Consider the following 12,790-nt stretch of genomic DNA (forward strand, 5'->3'; position numbering starts at 1 on the left):
AGGTGGGGACAATGAAAGTAATGCTGTTAAGTCTGTTATTAAAATGGAGTATCCCCAACAGAGATGAGAGGGGATGGGCCACTCTCTGCTCTGCTATTAGGTCACGTGGGCACTCAATGGAGGAGACACATTCGTCTTAGTGAAAGTCTTAGTGAAGGAATAAGCAGGATGTTTAGGAGACAGAGTGAGGCACAGTTGAAGGAAGTGGGACTGTTTAGCCTAGAGAAGGTGTATAACACAGCAGACCTCACATAATTTGAGGCCAGCCAGATAAAAGCAGGATTAGAGTTTTTGGGGGGTTTTTGTTTTGTTTTGTTTTGTTTTACATGGCCCCAGAGAACCAAATTAGAAGCATTGGGAGGCAGATCTGGGTTTAAAAGTTGTAAACATTTCTACCAATTAGTAAAGTCCAAAAATAGAATGGCCTTCTAGTAGGAAATATGTCCCCTTACAGATTCAACACAGTAACACACCTCATACAGAATGGTCAGAAAAAAAGTCCATTAGTGTAGATAATCAAAATTACTAGCTAGATGTGGTGACTCTTGCCTATAATCCCAGCACTTTGGGAGGCAGAGGCAGGCAGATTGCTTAAGGCCAAGAGTTTGAGACCAGCCATGCCAACATGGTGAAACTCTAGCAGGTGTGGTGGCTCACACCTGTAGTCCCAGCTACCTGGGAGGCTAAGATGGGAGGATCACCTAAGCCCAGGAAGTCGAGGCTGCAGTGAGCCGTGATTGTGCCACTGCACACCAGTTAAGTAATGATTGATTTTAAAAACTACTCCAGGGCCTTGAGTCCTCTCTACCAGAAGTAGTCAAGAAAGAGCTGGATCACTGAGGGGTATTTAGAGGAGGTTCTCTTGTGGCTCTGAATGATTATTAAGGTCTCTTCCCACCAAAGGGCAAAAGAATTCACTTTGTGACATACAAGTAGTGCAGATGTTGAGAGCTGCTAATGGAGTCAGAGAAGATGAGTGAAGTGTGGGCCTAGTCCACATTTGCTGAAGGGGTACCTGCGTCCTTGGGAGAGGTTAGCGCGAGGTTCCTGTGGAGCCCTTTGCTGGACTGAAAGTCATGTGAAGTCAAGGACTGCATCTGTCTGTCTTGTCTTGTCTTGTCTTGTCTTGTCTTGTCTTGTCTTGTGTGCCCAGGATATCTAGCAGTCTCTGTCCCATAGTAGGGAGTTACGAAGTATTTGTGGAAGGTAGGCTGGCAGATTGGACAAAGCCTAACTGGCGTCTTGAAGGACTTTTAGGCTGGGCTGGGCGGCTCACACCTACAACTCCAGTACTTTGGGAGGCCGATGCAGGAGGATCACTTAAAGCTATGAGTGAGATCAGCCTAGGGGACATAGTCAGACCTTGTCTCAACCAAAAAAAAAATAAAAATTAGCCATTAGCCAGGTGCAGTGGCTCACGCCTGTAATCCCAGCACTTTGGGAGGCCAAGGCAGGTGGAGCACCTGAGGTCAGGAGTTTGAGGCCATCCTGGCCAACATGGTGAAACCCCATCTCTATTAAAAATACGAAAATTAGCCGGGCATGATGGCGTGCACCTGTGAATCCCAGCTACCTAGGAGGCCGAGGCACGAGAATCACTTGAACCTAGGTTCAAGATGAAGGTTGCAGTGAGCTGAGATTGCACCACTGCACTCCAGCCTGGGCGACACAGCGAGACTCTGTCTCAATAAATAATAAATATATATTTGCCAGACATAAGTGGTGTGCCTCTGTGGTCCCAGCTACTCTGGAGGCTGAGGTAGGAGGATTGCTTCAGCCCAGTTATTTGAGGCTGCAGTGAGCCTTGATTGCTAATAGAGTAAGACTCTGTTTCAGAAAAAAGAGAGAAAAGAAAAGACCTTATCAAGCTTAAAAGAAGATGAGGGGGCCGGGAACGGTGGCTCAAGCCTGTAATCCCAGCACTTTGGGAGGCCGAGGCAGGCGGATCATGAGGTCGGGAGATAGAGACCATCCTGGCTAACACAGTGAAACCCCATCACTACTAAAAAAAAAAACCACAAAAACATTAGCCGGGCATGGTGGCGGCGCCTGTAGTCCTGGCTACTTGGGAGGCTGAGGCAGGAGAATGGCCTGAACCCGGGAGGCGGAGCTTGCAGTGAGCTGAGATCACGGCACTGCGCTCCAACCTGGGTGACAGAGCAAGACTCTGTCTCCAAAAAAAAAAAAAAAGATGATGATGATGATGAGGGAATGAATTGATTGCTTAAATGTAAAATCACTGCAGGTTGGGGGAGTAATATGTGAACTTTCAGAGGTGCCAGCTGAAGCAGACAGCCTGCAGGGTATAGCAAAAGGGGTTGCCTGGGGACTGAAGTTCAGGATTAGGGAATAATAGCCAGAAGTGCCAGTTGTGATCTTTTGGGGGAGGGGTGGGTGGGTGAGGGTTTGCAAAGAGCTTGGGAAGCATTAAGAGAGATTGGGATTTCATTTTATAGCAAGGCTGAGCCCAAAGGAATTCTCCATCCTGACTTCCTCAGGACCCATCAGCCTGAAAGGAATGAAGGTGCAGTGTACTAGGTCTCTGCAAGGAGCTTTTCTTCTCCCCTGGGCTGAGAATTCTGCCTTCCTGAGTACCGCAGGTCATGGCAGCCAGGGAGGGGCGTGTGCTCTCTTTTTTTTTTTTTTGAGACAGAGTCTCGCTCTGTCGCCCAGGCTGGAGTGCAGTGGCCGGATCTCGGCTCACTGCAAGCTTCGCCTCCTGGGTTCATGCCATTCTCCTGCCTCAGCCTCCCGAGTAGCTGGGACTACAGGCGCCCGCCACCTCGCCCAGCTAGTTTTTTGTATTTTTCAGTAGAGACGGGGTTTCACCGTGTTAGCCAGGATGGTCTCGATCTCCTGACCTCGTGATCCGCCCGCCTCGGCCTCCCAAAGTGCTGGGATGACAGGCTTGAGCCACCGCGCCCGGCCAGGGGCGTGTGCTCTCTTGATGCAGGGGGTCTTTTGATGTATCTGGTATGAATGTGACCCAACCCCCCAACTGAAACAGGGATTTTGCTTTGTTCTGTGAGGAGTCCCCAGCGTCTAGAGGACAGTGCCTCACACACACAGTAGGCACTTACATTTTGCTGAACTGCATGTTGCCTAAGTACATTGAAGACTACAGATGTCTCCGAGAGACCACTCTTGTGCCACACATAGAATAAATACAATTAGGAGCAAATTTGGTAAAGGAGCCTAAACACAAACCTAAGGGGAGGCCTCCTGGACGTGGCTGTCTAGAAGGCAAACAATGTGGTTCCGAGTGACTAGAGCCCGAAGTTCAGTGCTTCTGGCCCAGAGCTAAATGGCAGTGTAGAAACAGACTGTGTGGATATTTGCAGACTGAGACAGACGGGAGGACTTTCATCCCCAGGGGCTAAGCCTGCAGCCTCCCCTGCTGGTTCAGTAAGTGAGGGCCCCAGCGCCTGTGTTCCAGGTTTCAGACCAGCTGAAGCCAGCCAGACCTGAAAGGCTTGTGTTGGCAGTGCCAATATCCGTCCTTAAGCCCTGCCAATGTGGGTGGCTGCTCTCAGAGCACTCTGCAGGGGAAGCGGAATTGGACTGAAGCCCGAGCTACTGCTGCCTATAGCTTGCTCTCTGTGACGCTCTTGCCGCTGAGAATGTACCTTTCTGGTACAGCCGGAGCCGAGAGCTCTAGAAAAGAATAGTTTCTGTCCATGAAGGAACAGTTCAAGAAGAGCAAGCTTACTCTGCCCATGGAAGACCAGACTCCTATCTGGCTTTGTTTGGAATATCTAAGCTCAGGAAATGCAGGTGGGTAGAAAATACCATATTGGGGATCTTCTCATCACTGCTTTAATATTGGGAGACATGAGGCAAGGATCCAGCTGGGTCTTATTTAAGGAAGATACCAGGCTGGACACAGTGGTTTATGCCTGTAATCCCAACACTTTGGGAGGCTAAGGCAGTAGGATTCCTTGAGGCCAGGAGTTCAGAGCAGCCAAGAGCAGCCTGGGCAACAAAGCGAGATCCCATCTTAGCATAAAATAAGATACTATTGGCCAAGCAAAGTGGCTCACGCCTGTAATCCCAACACTTTGGGAGGCCGAGACAGGTGGATCACTTGAGGTCAGGAATTCGAGACCAGCCTGGCCAACATGGTGAAACCCCATCTCTACTAAAAATACAAAACTTAGCCGGGCGTGGTGGCACATGCCTGTACTCCCAGCTACTTAGGAAGAATCTCTTGAACCCAAGAGGTGGAGGTTGCAGTAAGCCGAGATCTCGCCACTGCACTGCAGCCTGGGGCGACAGAGCCAGACTCCATCTCAGAAAAAAAGAAAGAAAGATACAGTTGCAGGGTTTGCAGGGCCTCCTCAAACCCTCAACAATCCCATTAAAAAAGGCAGAGCCACTGCCCATACCGCACGGTGAAGGGACCTGATGGACAAGGCCATTGTGACTGTATTCCTGATATATGTACTAGTGGCACACGTATTCCGAAGCCCGGGACCTTGGAGCCTCTCTAGATTACTGGAGTAATGCATGCGTACCTCTTGATTAGGTCCGGAGTCTTTCTGAAGAATAGGGAGAGGGATTGCTGAAGAGAGGCAAGGTCTTCCCTCCCCTGCATGGCCAGCCCAGTAGCCTGGATCTAGCACCTTAGTTCTGAAGAAAATATTTCAGGCCCTGAGTGGTGGCTCGTGCCTATAATCCCAGTGCTTTGGGAGGCCAAGGTGGGAGGATCACTTGAGGACGGGAGTTTGAGACCAGCAATATAGCAAGACCTCATCTTTACAAAACAATTTTTAAAAATTAGCCAGGTTCCCGCTTGAGCTCAAGAGGCTGAGCCTGCTGCAAGCCATGATGAGGCTGCTGCAAACTCCAGCCTGGACAAATTAAAAAGAAATTTTTTTGTAGTTCCAACAGCCAGGTAAGCATTCCAGGGCCTCTCCCCTTGGCCCTAGGCTATGTGCCAGCCCCATGCTTCCCACCTTGCCTCTCAGACTGGCTTCCAAACAGCTCAGCCGTGTTAGGCAGTGTCCCTCCCACCTCTGAAGAGAGTGGAGCAAAGAGGGAAAAAAAATGATAGCTGCTCAATTATCAAGCACCTACTGGGCCCAGGCATCTGGCTGAGTATTTGATATGTATTCTCTCTGTCTTTTCTTTTCTTTTTGAGTCACGATGTCACTCGTCACCCTGGCTAGAGTGCAGTGGCGTGCTCATGGCTCACTGCAGCTCCGACTTCCCTGGCTCAAGCGATCCTCCTACCTCAGCCTCCTAGTTAGCTCAGACCGTAGGTGTGGTGCACCACCATGCCCAGCTTTTTTGTTTGTTTTTGACAGACACAGTCTCACTGTGTTGCCCAGGCTTGTCTTACCTTTTTTTTTTTTCTGCAACGGAGTCTTGCTCTGTCACCCACGCTGGATTGCAATAGCACGATCTCAGCTCACTGTAACCTCCGCTTCCTGGATTCAATCAGTTCTCCTGCCTCAGCCTCCTGAGTAGCTGGAATTACAGGAGCCCGCTACTAACCCAGCTAATTTTTGTATTTTTAGTAGAGATGGGGTTTCACCATGTTGGCCTGGCTGGTCTCGGACTCCTGACCACAGGTGGTCCGCTGCCTCGGCCTCCCCAAGTGCTGGGATTACAGGCATGAGCCACTGCACCTGGCCTGTATTATCTTTTAAACCTCACAAACAACTTGAGCAAACAAAGGCTCAGAGAAGTTAAGTAACTTGTCTAAGGATAAACAGCCAGGAAGTGGCAGTTAGTACTTGAACTGAGGTCTGTGTAACTGTGAAGCCCAGGCTCTTTTCCAACCTCCTGTATTGCCTTGTCTTGCCTCTTGCCAGAATGGCCCCGTTTTTTCTACTTTATTTACCTCATTACTTCCTGTGTATGCTTCACAGCTCCCCTGTTCCCCTGGTTCTCCCTTCAGTTTGAACATCATCTCCTTCCTAGTAGCCAAATACCTGTACCTTTTGGGATCTTCAATAACCCTGTCTTGGGATAGTCTCCCCACCAGCACCAGGTCTTGCCATCTGACCATTTGCCAGTTCCCACCTCCCCCTCTCTGAGAGACTTCAGCACACACATGGTGGTTACAGGTGGGAACAGCAAGCATCTGTGCAGTGGTGACTGATTGATAATGGCCCTCGTTGCCTCTAAGAAGAAAACACAGCTGTTGGGACCAGACACATGGAATGATGTGGTTGCTGTGGGGGGACCAATGATGTTAGCATTTCATCTTGTGACCCAATGACCCTTCAGCTAGCACAGGCCAACCATAGGACTAGGGAGGGTCGGATCTGGACACTGGGATTAGAAATGACTGAGAAAGGCCGGGCGTGGTGGATCACTTGAGGTCAGGAGTTCGAGATCAGCCTGGCCAACATGGTGAAACCCCTGTCTCTACTGAAAATACATAAATTAGCTGGGCATGGTGGCACGCACCTGTAATCCCAGCTACTAGGAAGGCTGAGGCAGGAGAATCACTTGAACCTGGGAAGCAGAGGTTGCAGTGAGCCGAGATCATGCCAGTGCACTCCAGCCTGGGTGACCAAGCAAGACTCTGTCTCAAAAAAATAAGAAAAAAAGGGGGCCGGGTGCAGTGGCTCACACCTGTAGTCCTAGCAGTTTGGGAGGCCGAGGTGGGCGGATCACAAGGTCAGGAGATCAAGACCATCCTGAGTAACACCATGAAACCCCGTCTCTACTAAAAAGTACAAAAAACTAGCCGGGCGAGGTGGCGGGCGCCTGTAGTCCCAGCTACTCGGGAGGCTGAGGCAGGAGAATGGCTTGAAGGTGGGAGGCGGAGCTTGCAGTGAGCCAAGATCTCGCCACTGCACTCCAGCCTGGGCGACACAGCGAGAAAATAGCCTGTACTTAATGCTTCACATAGAAAGAGGCCCAGCTGTAGCGGGGTAGGGAGAGAGTGAAATCCTGTTTGAACTGATCCCTTGGACAGTATGCTCCAAGGCTGTCAGGAGATGCATCTGGTCCAAGGACGTGAGCTTTTTCCTCATGCTGTCCCCCTTATCATTCAGCCCCTGCACAGGTTCTTTCTTTCACTCCTCTCTGACCCATGAGCCTCTTTCCCAATTTCATACCAACTTCTTCTGACTCAAGTAGGCTGTGAATGTCTGTCTCCCCATCCTAAGCTACTGCCAGTGTCTTCAGAGTGACTATGCATCCTTGTGGCCAGTTTCACTCCTGCCTTCTGGAGTCTGCTTCCTGCCAGGAGGCCCCTCCCCCTAGGAATGTGAATAAACCATTTCCTCTGTCCTCCCAGCTCCCGAGGATTCCCTGTGTGGTATTTTTTATTTCTCGTGTCTGAACTTCCATTGGCAGACCCCTTCCTAGGCTGGCCCACCCTTGGCTGCTTCCCACCCTTCAGTTTCCTCTGAGGGTGAGTAGTGCGTAACTAGAGGTTCCCAGTTTGTGAAAACACATTAGTCGGAGTTAAATTTCTTGTGGCCAATCCTAGAGGTTTGGCTCATTAAAGATGATAATTAACCCATTGCTAATTGACCTCAGAAGCCAGCCAAGCAGCCTGTATTTTACCAGCCTTGGTGTTGGATTTGTAGGCTATTTTAAGGTTTCTTAATAATGTCAGCAAGACTTCACGTTCCTGTCTGCATCTTATTTGCTCTAAGGACATTCTGTAAAATTAACAAGCTATAAAGTTTGATTGAAGGTTTCAACAAATGTGAGAATAATTGGCTCCATTTAGAGAAACAAGAAAAACAACCTGTAAACTTGAGTTTGTCAGGGGAAACCCATGTGATTGTTCTATTTAACCAGAGGAGCAGTAGCAAGCTGGACTGTTAAGACTAGAAAAAAGAACTGGCTTATAGTACAAGTTTAAACTCCAATTTCTCCAAACCAAAAATTCAGAAAAAGAAATTTTGCAGAATGACTAGTAACCATGGTTGTGTCTTCCAAGAGGGCTGTTTGGAGAAGACGGGGACCAGGTAACGATAGAGTGAGTCCCTCACTTCCTAGAGCTTGCATCCAGGGTCCTGGCTCTCCAGGCCTTCCTCATATTCCCGGCTAGATTTGAAGGTTTTCTCCCTTCCCTGTGGCGTTAAGTCGTGCAGCTCCTTGCACATCAGTATGTGATACCTGGTGCTTAATTCCCATTCTCTGTCTCACCCTCCCTACCTTCCATAAAGAGCATATAGCTTGTTTTCTCTCCCCAGCCCGCTCACCCCACCCCAGGCGTCTCTGTCCACACTGTGCTTGTTCCCTACTGAGTAGCTGTGAAGAGTCACCAGTTTTCAGAGAACACCATTTTTCTGTCTTTTTTTTTTTCTTTTTTTTTGGAGACATAGCCTCGCTTTGTTGCCCAGGCTGGAGTGCAGTGGTACAATTTCGGCTCACTGCAACCTCCACCTCCCAGATTCAACTGATTCTCCTGCCTCACCCTCCCTAGTAGCTGGGACTACAGGCGCATGCTACCACACCTGGCTAATTTTTGTATTTTTAGTAGAGATGGGGTTTCACCATGTTGGCCACACTGGTCTTGAACTCCTGACCTCAGGTGATCTGCCCACTTTGGCCTCCCAGAGTGCTGAGATTACATTCGTGAGCTACTGTGCCCAGCCAAGAAATGCCGTTTTTCTTTACTTCTCCACCTTTCCACCTTAAATACCTCAGAACAGTAACCCAGTCTTCTCTCTTGACCTAGAGGTTTTCTCCTTTGTTCCTCGCTCCCCTTAGCTCCAGCCCCTACTTACCCCATGCTTACATTCTCTCTCTCTAAGGAACTGAGCCTAGGAGAAGACAGCCTCCTGTATCGCCTCTCCACATCTCACTTTCAGTTTTCCTTTCTGCTTGGTTCTTTGCGTGTGGACTTGATTAGAGTGATAACTGGAGCCCTGAAGCTAAAGGTTTCAGTTCCTGCTGCCGTGGTAAGCTGCCTCCGGCAGTCTTCAGGGGAAGGGAAAGGGGCTTTCTCTCAGCTCTTCCCTGACCTAAAGCCCCAGTTTTCTTTCCCAAGCTGATTGAAATGATTTGTATCTGATATTTTGTCAATTAACTTGGGAATTCTTGACAGTCGCCTACACGGTGAATCTCCCTCCAGATAAGGCCAGGACTGTGACTGAGAAGGTACGCCGCAGAGGTGTGCCCTGTCTGGCAGCCCTTTTCGTCGCCTCTAGCCCCAGTCCAGCCCCACGTGCTAATGTAGCCCAGGAAGGGAGCCTCTCCTACCCAGCTCTTTCTCCTCTGGAGGATCCAGAGTTTGCCCCCAGAGCTGCGATACACATGCCACTTACATTCTCTGTTTTTCATTGATATAGAGTGGAAAAATGTGCTCACGAGCAGAGTTACTGTGGGATGATGTCACAGACTTCATCTGGAGTCCTTCCTCTCCAAGCAGGGAGTCCAGCTTTAACCCCTGTCTTACCAGGAAGTCCTCCTAGACCAAGCAAAGATCATCTTGGAATTGGCCTAGGCGGTGATTTGAAAGGCTTCTTCCATTATGAAGTCTCTTATTAACCATATTTAAACTGTTCTGTGTTGTTCTTTTCCTGACTCAAGTGCTGGAGGCTTTGTCTAGGAGAATATTCCCGTAAGTCTCCTACAGAACTCCAGCATCAAGAGAGCTGTGGTCCTCTTCCCAGTGGGCCTGTTCCCCCCATGTTAAAGCAGAATGCTTTTGCAGATAGGCCAGTGAGCTACAGACAGGTTTCTCTGTGCCTCTGGGCAAGCCCTGGACACTCTGCCTCTCAGTTTCTCCATCTCCTAAAGAGCTCAAACTGTGCACTTCTCACTCCCACAGTACACTTTACACAGCTTTGACCATCCTCCCTGCTGCTTGGATTGCAAAGGACAGAGGACACTTTTCCAAGACAGACAACCTTGCTCTCTCCAAGCAAGTAGAATCCTTTTCAGGCCTGTTAACACGAGGTCAGAGACCCCAGTGGATCACAGCCTTTTGCATATCAGCCAGAAGTGTCCTTGTCCTAGAGGAGGAACTAATGGCTATGGCAGACACAATCCCCAAGGAAACCAGCTTCCTTCTGAATGGGTGGAAGTGAAAACCAGGAGAGGGCTACTCCTCGTTGCTTGTGTGTCCATGGAATAGACAATTCCCACTGACCCTGTAAGGATGTGCTGCAGGCGGCCTCAGGATGTCCACATCCCTGGGTCCTGCTGTGCCCTGGAAATCCCCATCTCCAGGAGTCCCACGTCCACACATGTGGCTTTTCTCCCTCTCGGCCGGGAACCACGCTTTCTTAGCCACTCAGCGTACCATGTAGCCCATGCTCCAGACGCTCCTGCCCACCTGTCTGTGCATGCACCTGTGGCACACTCCTATCTGGGCAGGTTTCCTCTGTGCACTTAGCAGGGGTGCCATTGTACCTCTCATCGTCCAGGTGAGGCCAAGGACCATTGCAAGCTTTTCCTCTGTCCTCTTCTCACCCCTTAGCTCCCCTCTCCTCTCCATTCAGTGGCAGCAGCCTCACACCAAAAAGGAAAGTCCTGTACCCGTTACATAATTCTCCATAGTGCAAGCAGTAGCTGGGGCATAAGGTCAGAGGTCCTAGTGGGGTCAGGTGGCTGACACACACTGTAACGACAAGGTGGTTAAAATTAGACCACAGAGAGGAAACTGGCAGTCTTGTGGAAATGCAGAAGTTTCCTATGCAAGTGAGAGGCTGGAGATGCAGGGAGCCACTGTGCGTGCTGCCTGCCAGGCTATTACTCATTTCGGCTCTGTTCTTTAATGCCTTTTAGCCCCTGCTTCTGTATTTCTAGCCTTCCTCATCACATGTTTGAATACACGCAATGGAACCATGGTTACCTGCCCTGGGCCAAAACAAGCTTTCCTTCTCCTTCACGGAGAAGTTCAGCCCAGGACCAGGCACCCCAAGCTCAAGGGGCTGAACTTTTTCTAAGCCCTTCTGGGAGGCCGAGAACCTTTTACGTCAGCCTCTCAGGTGAAGGTGGTCAAAGTACTTAGCTGGAGATTCCAGCCTATAATGGTAACAGGGCCAATGGTGAGAGAAAGCAGAGAACACCCCTAGACTGGGTAGGAAAGCGGGGTTGGCTTTTGGTGAAGGTGGCAGAGGATGCAGGCACGGAGCACACAGTTGACTGGCGTGTGCCACAGTTGACTGGCGTGTGCCACACTTGCCTGGGCAGCCAGCCTGCCGAGCGGTGCTCATTTATTTCCACTGTCTTAGAGAACGTGGGTCATGCCTGCTTCATCTGCTGTCTGTGGTACCCAGCCGAGCTTCCCTGTGCTGTCTGTCTGTATTGTGAGTCAACTGTGTGCACAGCTTGTCCTTACAATTCTTGCCAGTAACGTACAAAAATGATGAGATTTAGGCAGCTTTGCCACCAGAGGGGCTGCTGTCCACATGAGAGAGAGAACACCTGCACCCGTAAAATGATGATCAATTGTCTCCAGATTAGTACCTCCCTGTGTGCTGCAGATAGAAGGGGCGGATCACGAGGTCAGGAGATCGAGACCATCCTGACTAACACGGTGAAACCCCGTCTCTACTAAAAAATACAAAAAACTAGCCGGGCGAGGTGGCGGGCGCCTGTAGTCCCAGCTACTCGGGAGGCTGAGGCAGGAGAATGGCGTGAACCCGGGAGGCGGAGCTTGCAGTGAGCAGAGATCTGGCCAACGCACTCCAGCCTGGGCGACAGAGCGAGACTCCGTCTCAAAAAAAAAAAAAAAAAAAAAAAAAAAAGGAGGGACTTCTTAATGTGAAGCTCCTTTCACATTAAGAAATGAGGATGCATTAAAAGAGAGGCCAGGGCTAGTCAATGAGGACGAAGGGGCCGTCCCCTGTGGCACATCTGGCCACTGATGTGTGTTTCCCATGTGGAATGGCCTTCAGCTTTCAAGCTCCAGGTCCAGCAGGGCCCCTCTTCCTTGCTGAGCGCTCAGCCAATAGGGAGAAGAGGATGCTGGAGGCTAGAGATGAAGAGAAGGGCACAGAGGGGCAAGCATGGAGGAGAGTGCAAGCCAAGCAGACGGGTGTGCAGGAGAGGGCGTGCGTGTGTGGTGCCTCCGGGAGGGGGCCCGACAGGTGTGGAGGAGAGGGTGTGTATGTGTGGTGTCTCCAGAAGGGGCCAGACTGGGGGACGGTGGACCCTTCATCTGAGACACTTACAGATTTGACTGTTGCTCAAGATACTGAGTTTCATCTCAGCTAAATCAGCCCAGGCTTCTCTGACAGCACTGACTTGTGTGCTCACATGACCACGCGGGAGCGGCTTGGCCTAAACGTCAGAAAGAGCAGAGCTTTGGTGAAACATCCCCACCTGTCTCTCTCCTGACAATTTCCTGCCTGACTCCAGTCTCTTGAGCATGAGGAGCTCTTAGATAGGGCAGGAACCTGTCAGGGGAAGTCCAAAATGATCTGGTTGAAATGAAACAGCCAAGAAAGCCCTTAGCATTCATTTTGCACTTGGGCTGAAAATTCTCCTTTTGGGAGTCTGGAGCAGGGGTGCTGGGAGAGGAGTGGAGAGTGGCAGCGAGGGGCCCCAGAAAGCTCTATGCTGTGAAAGTACTCCACTCTTCCCTCTGCTGATTCTAGACCAGACTTGGAAGAATGTCATGTATTCTGTTTTGTATCAGGACTTTAGTCAAATAAATGTAAGGCACCTGTCACTGGTCCCTGGGGTTGTCTGCTGCCCCAGAGATAACCTAAGGAGAGACGGTGGGACCTTCCTTCCCTCAGACAGTCTTGGTCCTCAACCTGCCCTGGGCCCTCACTTACCACCTGACATGCCCTGGTGCCCTCCACACCCTGTCATTCATTCTGACCCCCTTGCCTGGTAGCTTTGACACACTTCCCCTGTG

The 12,790-nt window shown here is 50.3% G+C and overlaps 1 protein-coding gene across 3 annotated transcripts in view; it reads left to right on the plus strand.

The window, feature by feature from the left end:
• The window catches only part of SMG6 (SMG6 nonsense mediated mRNA decay factor), a 250,270-nt gene that overhangs the window by 210,653 nt on the left and 26,827 nt on the right, over positions 1-12,790 (plus strand). The gene's annotated exons all lie outside the window — the stretch shown is intronic.

The sequence above is a fragment of the Rhinopithecus roxellana genome, chromosome 19 (assembly GCF_007565055.1).
Source record: "Rhinopithecus roxellana isolate Shanxi Qingling chromosome 19, ASM756505v1, whole genome shotgun sequence".
Lineage (NCBI taxonomy): Eukaryota > Metazoa > Chordata > Mammalia > Primates > Cercopithecidae > Rhinopithecus > Rhinopithecus roxellana.